Genomic DNA, 10,835 nt, shown 5'->3' on the forward strand with positions numbered 1-10,835 from the left:
TGGTTTCCTGACTATGGACATTGGATGTCATTGATAACGGGATCACATCATTAGGAGAATGATGTGATGGACAAGACCCAATCCTAAGCATAGCATAAAAGATCGTGTAGTTTCGTTTGCTAGAGCTTTTCCAATGTCAAGTATCTTTTCCTTAGACCATGAGATCGTGCAACTCCCAAATACCGTAGGAGTGCTTTGGGTGTGCCAAACGTCACAACGTAACTGGGTGACTATAAAGGTGCACTACGGGTATCTCCGAAAGTGTCTGTTGGGTTGGCACGGATCGAGACTGGGATTTGTCACTCCGTGTGACGGAGAGGTATCTCTGGGCCCACTCGGTAATGCATCATCATAATGAGCTCAATGTGACTAAGGCGTTAGTCACGGGATCATGCATTGCAGTACGAGTAAAGAGACTTGCCGGTAACGAGATTGAACAAGGTATTGGGATACCGACGATCGAATCTTGGGCAAGTAACATACCGTTTGACAAAGGGAATTGCATACGGGATTGATTGAATCCTCGACACCGTGGTTCATCCGATGAGATCATCGTGGAACATGTGGGAGCCAACATGGGTATCCAGATTCCGCTGTTGGTTATTGATCGGAGAGGCGTCTCGGTCATGTCTGCATGTCTCCCGAACCCGTAGGGTCTACACACTTAAGGTCCGGTGACGCTAGGGTTGTAGAGATATATGTATGCGGAAACCCGAAAGTTGTTCGGAGTCCCGGATGAGATCTCGGACGTCACGAGAGGTTCCGGAATGGTCCGGAGGTGAAGAATTATATATAGGAAGTCAAGTTTCGGCCACCGGGAAAGTTTCGGGGGTTACCGGTATTGTACCGGGACCACCGGAAGGGTCCCGGGGGTCCACCGGGTGGGGCCACCTGTCCCGGAGGGCCCCGTGGGCTGAAAGTGGAAGGGAACCAGCCCTTATTGGGCTGGGGCACCCCCTTGGGCCTCCCCCCATGCGCCTAGGGTTGGGAACCCTAGGGGGGGGAGCTTCCCCCTTGCCTTGGGGGGCAAGGCACCCCTTCCCCCCCACTTGGCCGCCGCCCCCCTTGGAGATCTGATCTCCCAAGGGCTGGCGCCCCCCAGGGGTCCTATAAATAGTGGGGGGGAGGGAGGGCAGCAACCCACAGCCTTGGGCGCCTCCCTCCTCCCCTGCAACACCTCTCTCTCTCTCTCGCAGAAGCTTGGCAAAGCCCTGCCGAGACCCGCTACATCCACCACCACGCCGTCGTGCTGCTGGATCTCCATCAACCTCTCCTTCCCCCTTGCTGGATCAAGAAGGAGGAGACGTCGCTGCACCGTACGTGTGTTGAACGCGGAGGTGCCGTCCGTTCGGCACTCGGTCATCGGTGATTTGGATCACGGCGAGTACGACTCCGTCATCCACGTTCATTGGAACGCTTCCGCTCGCGATCTACAAGGGTATGTAGATGCACTCCTTTCCCCTCGTTGCTAGTAGACTCCATGGATGCATCTTGGTGAGCGTAGAAAAATTTTAAATTATGCTACGATTCCCAACAGTGGCATCATGAGCCAGGTCTATGCGTAGTTACTATGCACGAGTAGAACACAAAGCAGTTGTGGGCGTTGAGTTTGCCAATTCTTCTTGCCGCTACTAGTCGTTTCTTGTTTCGGCGGCATTGTAGGATGAAGCGGCCCGGACCGACCTTACACGTACACTTACGTGAGACAGGTTCCACCGACTGACATGCACTAGTTGCATAAGGTGGCTAGCGGGTGTCTGTCTCTCCCACTTTAGTCGGAACGAATTCGATGAAAAGGGTCCTTATGAAGGGTAAATAGAAATTGGCATATCACGTTGTGGTTTTACGTAGGTAAGAAACGTTCTTGCTAGAAACCTATACAAGCCACGTAAAAACTTGCAACAACAATTAGAGGACGTCTAACTTGTTTTTGCAGCATGTGCTATGTGATGTGATATGGCCAGAAGATGTGATGAATGATATATGTGATGTATGAGATTGATCATATTCTTGTAATAGGAATCACGACTTGCATGTCGATGAGTATGACAACCGGCAGGAGCCATAGGAGTTGTCTTTATTTTTGTATGACCTGCGTGTCATTGAATAACGCCATGTAAATTACTTTACTTTATTGCTAAGCGCGTTAGCCATAGAAGTAGAAGTAATCGTTGGCGTGACGACTTCATGAAGACACAATGATGGAGATCATGATGATGGAGATCATGGTGTCATGCCGGTGACAAAGATGATCATGGTGCCCCGAAGATGGAGATCAAAGGAGCAAAATGATATTGGCCATATCATGTCACTATTTGATTGCATGTGATGTTTATCATGTTTTGCATCTTATTTGCTTAGAACGACGGTAGTAAGTAAGATGATCCCTCACTAAAATTTCAAGAAACGTGTTCCCCCTAACTGTGCACCGTTGCGAAGGTTCGTTGTTTCGAAGCACCACGTGATGATCGGGTGTGATAGATTCTAACGTTCGAATACAACGGGTGTTGACGAGCCTAGCATGTACAGACATGGCCTCGGAACACACGCAATACACTTAGGTTGACTTGACGAGCCTAGCATGTACAGACATGGCCTCGGAACACGGAGGACCGAAAGGTCGAGCATGAGTCGTATAGAAGATACGATCAACATGGAGATGTTCACCGATCTTGACTAGTCCGTCTCACGTGATGATCGGACACGACCTAGTTAAACTCGGATCATGTTTCACTTAGATGACTAGAGGGATGTCTATCTGAGTGGGAGTTCATATTTAGATGAACTTCATTATCATGAACATAGTCAAAAGGTCTTTGCGAATTATGTCATACGCTTTAGTTCTACTGTTTAAAATACGGTCCTAGAGAAAATTTAGTTGAAAGTTGGTAGTAGCAATTATGCGGACTGGGTCCGTAAACTGAGGATTGTCCTCATTGCTGCACAGAAGGCTTATGTCCTTAATGCACCGCTCGGTGTGCTGAACCTCAGCGTCGTCTGTAGATGTTACGAAACATCTGACATACACGTTTTGATGACTACGTGATAGTTCAGTGCGGTTCAGAATTGTGGCACCCAAGACGTTTTTGAAACGTCGCAGAACATGTGAGATGTTCCGAAGACTGAAATTGGGATTTCAGACTAGTGCCCACGTCAAGAGGTATGAGACCTCTGACAAGTTTCTTAAGCCTGCAAACTTAGGGAGAAAAGCTCAATCGTTGAGCATGTGCCCAGATTGTCTGAGTACCACAATCGCTTGAATCGAGTGGGAGTTAATCTCCCAGATGAGATAGTGATGGTTCTCCATAGTCACTGCCACCAAGCTAGTAGAGCTTCGTGATGAACTATAACATATCAGGGATAGATATGATGATCCTTGAGCTATTCACGATGTTTGACACCGCGAGAGTAGAAATCAAGAAGGAGCATCAATTGTTGATGGTTAGTAAAACCACTAGTTTAAGAAGGGCAAGGGCAAAAGGGATACTTCATGAAACAGCAAGTCATTTGCTGCTCTAGTGAAGAATCCCAAGGTTGAACCCAAACCCGAGACTAAGTGCTTCTGTAATGAGAGGAACGGTCACTGAAGCAGTACTACCCTAGATACTTGGTAGATGAGAAGGCAGGCAAGGTCGACAGAAGTATATTGGATATACGTTATATGAATGTGTACTTTACTAGTACTCCTAGCAGCACCAGGGTATTAGATACCGGTTCGGTTGCTAAGTGTTAGTAACTCGAAATAAAAGCTGCGGAATAAACGGAGACTAGCTAAAGGTGAGATGACGATATGTGTTGGAGGTGTTTCCAAGGTTGATGTGATCAAGCATCGAATGCTCCCTCTACCATCGAGATTTGGTGTTTGCGTTAAGCATGATTGGATTATGTTTATCGCAATACGGTTATTCATTTAAGGAGAATAATGGTTACTCTGTTTATTTGAATAATACCTTCAATGGTCTTGCACCTGAAATGAATCTCGATCGCCATGATACACATGTTCGTGCCAAAAGATATAAGATAGTAATGATAGTACCACATACTTGTGGCACTGCTACTTGAGTCATATTGGTATAAAACGCATGAAGAAGCTCCATATAGATGGATCTTTGGACTCACTCGTTTTGAAAAGATTGAGACATGCGAACCATGTCTATTGGTATATATATGCATGAAGAAACTCCATGCAGATGGATCGTTTGGACTCACTTGATTTTGAATCACTTGAGACATGCAAATCATACCACATGGGCAAGATGACTGAAAGTCCTCGTTTTCAGTAAGATGGAACAAGAAAGCAACTTATTGGAAGTAATACATTTTGATTTACGCAGTCCAATGAGTGCTAAGGCATGCAGTGGATATCGTTATGTTCTTACTTCACAGATGATTTGAGTAGATGCTGAGTGTATTTACTTGACGAAACACTAGTCTGAATTATTGAAAGGTTCAAGTAATTTCAGAGTGAAGTTGAAGATCGTCGTGACAAGAGGATAAAATGATTGTGATATGATCATAGAGATGAGTATCTGAGATACGAGTTTGGCACACAAATGAGACATTGTGGAAAGTGTTTCACAATTAATACCGCCTGGAACACCATAGTGTGATGGTGTGTCCGAACATCATAACTGCACCTTATTGGATATGGTGCATACCATGATGTTTCTTATCGAATTACCACTATCGTTTATGGGTTAGGCATTAGAGACAACCGCATTCACTTTAAAAGGGGCACCACGCAATTCCGTTGAGACGACACCGTTTAGAGAAACCTAAGTTGTCGTTTCTTAAAAGTTTGGGGCAGCGATGCTTATGTGAAAAAGTTTCAGGCTGATAAGCTCGAACCCAAAGCGGATAAATGCATCTTCATAGAATACCCAAAAACAGTTGGGTATATCTCCTATTTCAGATCTGGAAGCAAAAGTAATTGCTTCTAGAAACGACTCCTTTCTCGAGGAATGTTTCTCTCGAAAGAATTGAGTGGGAGGATGGTGGAGACTTGATAAGGTTATTGAACCGTCGCTTCAACTAGTGTGTAGCAGGGCACAGGAAGTTGTTCCTGTGGCACCTATACCAATTGAAGTGGAAGCTTATGATAGTGATCATGAAACTTCGGATCAAGTCACTACCAAACCTCGTAGGACGACGAGGATGCGCACTACTTCAGAGTAATGCGTGATCCTGTCTTGGAAGTCATGTTGCTAGACAACAATGAACCTACGAGCTATGGAGAAGCGATGGTGGGCCCATATTCCGACGAATGGCTCGAGGCCATGAAATCCGAGATAGAATCCATGAATCAGAACAAAGCGTGGACTTTGGTGAACTTGCCCGATGATCGGCAAGCCATTGAGATAAATGGATCTTTAAGAAGAAGACAGACATGGACGGTAATGTTACCGTCTATGAAGCTCGACTTGTGGCAAAGAGTATTTTCACAAGTTCAAGGAGTTGACTACGATGAGTTTTTCTCATCCGTAGCGATGCTTAGGTCCGTCGAAATCATGTTAGCATTAGCTGCATTTATGAAATCTGGCAGATGGATGTCAAAACAAGTTTCCTTACCAGTTTTCGTAAGGAAAGGTTGTATGTGATACAATCAGAAAGGTTTTATCGATCCTAAGGATGCTAAAAGGTATGCTAGCTCCAGCGATCCTTCCATGGATTAGAGCAAGCATCTCGGAGTCAGAATATACGCTTTGATGGGTGTGCCAAACGTCACAACGTAACTGGGTGGCTATAAAGGTGCACTACGGGTATCTCCAAAAGTGTCTGTTGGGTTGGCACGGATCGAGACTGGGATTTGTCACTCCGTGTGACGGAGAGGTATCTCTGGGCCCACTCGGTAATGCATCATCATAATGAGCTCAATGTGACTAAGGCGTTAGTCACGGGATCATGCATTGCGGTACGAGTAAAGAGACTTGCCGGTAACGAGATTGAACAAGGTATTGGGATACCGACGATCGAATCTCGGGCAAGTAACATACCGTTTGAAAAAGGGAATTGCATACGGGATTGATTGAATCCTCGACACCGTGGTTCATCCGATGAGATCATCATGGAACATGTGGGAGCCAACATGGGTATCCAGATCCCGCTGTTGGTTATTGACCGGAGAGGCGTCTCGGTCATGTCTGCATGTCTCCCGAACCCGTAGGGTCTACACACTTAAGGTCCGGTGACGCTAGGGTTGTAGAGATATATGTATGCGGAAACCCAAAAGTTGTTCGGAGTCCCGGATGAGATCCCGGACGTCACGAGAGGTTCCGGAATGGTCCGGAGGTGAAGAATTATATATAGGAAGTCATGTTTCGGCCACCGGGAAAGTTTCGGGGGTTACCGGTATTGTACCGGGACCACCGGAAGGGTCCCGGGGGTCCACCGGGTGGGGCCACCTGTCCCGGAGGGCCCCGTGGGCTGAAAGTGGAAGGGAACCAGCCCTTATTGGGCTGGGGCACCCCCTTGGGCCTCCCCCCATGCGCCTAGGGTTGGGAACCCTAGGGGGGGGAGCTTCCCCCTTGCCTTGGGGGGCAAGGCACCCCTTCCCCCCCACTTGGCCGCCGCCCCCCTTGGAGATCTGATCTCCCAAGGGCTGGCGCCCCCCAGGGGTCCTATAAATAGTGGGGGGGAGGGAGGGCAGCAACCCACAGCCTTGGGCGCCTCCCTCCTCCCCTGCAACACCTCTCTCTCTCTCTCGCAGAAGCTTGGCAAAGCCCTGCCGAGACCCGCTACATCCACCACCACGCCGTCGTGCTGCTGGATCTCCATCAACCTCTCCTTCCCCCTTGCTGGATCAAGAAGGAGGAGACGTCGCTGCACCGTACGTGTGTTGAACGCGGAGGTGCCGTCCGTTCGGCACTCGGTCATCGGTGATTTGGATCACGGCGAGTACGACTCCGTCATCCACGTTCATTGGAACGCTTCCGCTCGCGATCTACAAGGGTATGTAGATGCACTCCTTTCCCCTTGTTGCTAGTAGACTCCATAGATGCATCTTGGTGAGCGTAGAAATTTTTTAAATTATGCTACGATTCCCAACACTTCTTCTCCTGCTCCACGGACCAGTTCTTGTGTTCTTGCTTTCGCGAGACGGTCGGTGGACAGTGGTGCAACACCAACTTCCTGGACCTGCTTGCCGAGATCCACGCCGGCGCCCCCCGCCACCGCCACCGCCATATTAGATGGTTGTGCATTGGGCTCCTCGCTTGGACGCTTTGGACCATCCGCAACAAGCTTGTTCTTCACAAAGTGCCTCTTCGACATGCGACTGACGCGATCTTTAAAATGTGTGGTTACCTGCAGCTTTGGCGGCCGCTTAGCCGCCCATAGGACCGGGACATCATCAACACCCTCCTCACCGACCTTCGCTCGATGGCCTTCCATGTGGTGCCCCCGCTGTCGCTCCCTCCTCCGGAGCCCGATTAGGCCTGCTGTTTCGGGATGCAGTGCTTGTGTTTGTGTTTTGATTTCAGGGCTTGTTGAGTTGTGCCCTCAGCATTAACCCCGTTTGATACTTGCTGTGTTCGTGGACCTTGTGTGTGTGTGTGTGTGTGTGTGAACCTTGTTGGATGCTTGGGCGGTTTGCTTTATCTATAATGCGGGGCGAAAGCCTTTTTCGGTAAAACACCTTATGTTTAGTTAAGGAGGTAGTAGTAGCGGCATTAACAAATGGTGATTTCAGCAATCCTAGTGTGTTGGCATGGACACATGAACAAGATTCTTCTTATTCATCCTAAATAGACCCCCCACGCGCACACACGACCATCACCTTTCTTAGGACTATGAAGCCTTTTCGAATTAGGTCCACGGTAGAAGCTTTGAACGTATACTTGGATACAAATCTTTCACTTATTGAAAAGTGAAAATCTGAGACTGTCGTCCTGGTATATACTCCTTCTGTTCGAAAAAGCTTGTCTCTAAAATGGATGTATCTAGCACCAAGTTAGTGCTAGATACATCCATTTGAGAGACCAGTTTTTCCGGACGGAGGGAGTAGGTTTGAACAATGTCTTTTCTCTGAATCTTCAATGATTGACGATGAATGGTTGTTGAGACTATTTTGCCATGTTATTGGTTGTATAATGGTTGATGTGGTCAACTTTTATATGCACAATATATTTTCATACATGTACAACAATGCATAATGTTTAAATTCTCATTTCAGTGGGTTTTAAACATGATTGATTCCAACTACTGATTACATAGACATCCAAACAAAATCCTTGACATTCGAGGTCATTCGTAGTAGATCTTAGTTTGGGTATTCCCACCCCCATTTCAATTCCTTTGGGCAAAACACGCACCTCAACAAGCAACCATGTATTGGTTTTTTGTTGCAAATTGCATGGGAAACTATTATGCTACATATATTCAATAAATATTTTATAACTATACAATTATCAAATAAAAACATGTTTGTTTTTAGTTTTAGCTCTCACATTATTAATCCAAATATTAATTTTCCAATTCCCTGAAGTATATTGCAACAAATTCCCGCAAAAAAACCACGCTGTAACACCCAAGATTTTGACCCAACCTAGCGGTGCTACCACAGTACTCTAAACTACAAGTCTCAAAACAATTAGAAATTTTGACAACGTTTCTCTTCTTTATACAGACATCCACAACACATAAGTAGACATCAATCATGAGAGGCAATAGCATAACTTAAAAAAATGCACATAGTGTACAAATCCCTCAATAGGTCTTCAAGAAATTAATTATTTAGACCAAAGCAACCAAGGGGTCACACCATACTACAACTAATAGACAAAAATTGAGTGACCTCTAATTATTATATGAAATTTTGTGATGTTCTCAAGAGATGTAGTAGTGTTACTCCCGTCTCCCATGCATGTCGCTTACTTGGTATGTGAAAACCAAATAACGCAAGGTTAATCATTTGATTAACCTTTTGACAATCTTTAATTATTTAATGGCCTATAATTGACATAACATTATGCTTGCTGATGCAAGGATTTATAGAGTAAATGCAACTACTCCCTCGAATCCAAATTATTTGATGCAACTCTAGTACAACTTGGTAGGAGTACCTTTTTTGTAGCATAGAGAGAGTAGATGGGGACACCAACTTTGCCATTTTTTAAGCAGGGAACTTTGCCCTTATGAGATAGTCACCTATACCTGATCTGTTAACCCATCGACAACCCAAGCCCCAAAGCTAAAGTAAATCTAAAGATGAAGGTACGTGTTGATGCCCCATTCGCTAGGAATGGAGATCATGTTAACGTTTCCCAAATTTGTATAATTTTCACGAGTTACTGGTTCACAAACTAAACAACCGAATGATTCACTGTTGCTCCTATTGTTCCCTCTCTTGTTGACCAAATTTCTAGGGTTCTAGGAGAACTAATTTGAGAATGCCCAAATTTCTGGTCATATTCTCTGCATTCCCACTCTCTCCTAATTTGGGATAAATGTACTCTAGGATGATTTGCTGTGAGTTACATGATTTGTTGTTAGTTGCAAGATTCACATCAACTAATCCATTGGCATTAGTAATCCATTAGTATAAGTGCAGTAAAGAAGGAGTATCAGTTTGTTTGTTTGATATGAGTAATCCATTAGCATAATTGCAGTAAACAAGGATTTCAGTTTGGAAATTCAGTGAACTTAAATTCAATCTGAAAGTTCAACAAGGAGTACTGTTTCATTTCAGAGTTCATGTTACTATACTGATGTTTCTAAATTCAGTGAACTTAAATTGAATAAATTCAGTACTCCTTGCATTTGTGTATAGGAGTACTCTTGTTCAGGTTACTGTAATTGATAAGTTTATAGGAGTACTATAGTTTTTTCCTAATCTAAACTAGAGGCTTATGATTGTAGGAGTAGGGGTGGTTTTTTCTTTAAGTAGCTCTAGGCTTTTCCTAGGAACATGAACTTCCATGGCTAGGAGAGTAGTTTTGAAGAATTGTTGATCTTTCTTGCTCAAACCATCTTCCCTATAATGATGAAACATTATGTTAATTTGAATGAATACACTACTCCATATCCATGCTTAAATAATAGGCTTAGATAACAGCAAAATATTTCTATAGTGAATTGCTCCAAATTACTCCCGTCCAAGAGTACAACCGAATGCCATAGTGAATTGCTCCAAATTACTCCTGTCCAGGAGTACAACCAGGATAACATCAAAAGATTGCTATAGTGACTTGTTCCAAATTACTCATGTGCAGGAGTACAACCATCAAAAGATTTGCCCAAATTACTCCTTCTAGTCCAGATGGATGACAGATGGTGTAGTTTTAGTCTAGCAATAATGACTAATGTACTAGTCTTAGTTCAGGAGTACTACAAATTCAAATAAGTCCCAATAAATTCCAACTGATCCAAACAAATTCAAATAAATTCATAGCCAACAAATTCGAATGAATTCCAATAAATATTCAAAATAAATTCCAAATTAATCCAAATTATTCACTTTCCTTTCCTTTCTCCTCTTTTCATTATAATTTCAATACACAATGAGTACACAAGGCAGGCACTTCCACTACTAGGGAAAAGCTTATACACAGAATCTTACTAGCAGCGCGGTTTAAAACAAGGCGCTACTGCTACTTAGCAGTAGCGTGCAGATACAAACCGCGCTACTTCTAGCCGTGTAGCAGTAGGGCGCTAGGTGAGAACAACGCTACTACTACAATTGCCACGACGTAGCCGCCAGACTAGGTATAGTAGTAGCGCCGGTTTTGCAAACGCGCTAGTGACAACAAACTTAGCAGCAGCGCTTTTTCACACCATCGCTACTGCTAAGTTTAGTCCCACCTCGCTCCGCGAATAGAGTGTTTACCACCTTAAATACG

This window comes from Aegilops tauschii, unplaced genomic scaffold (genome assembly GCF_002575655.3).
Source record: "Aegilops tauschii subsp. strangulata cultivar AL8/78 unplaced genomic scaffold, Aet v6.0 Super-Scaffold_285, whole genome shotgun sequence".
Lineage (NCBI taxonomy): Eukaryota > Viridiplantae > Streptophyta > Magnoliopsida > Poales > Poaceae > Aegilops > Aegilops tauschii.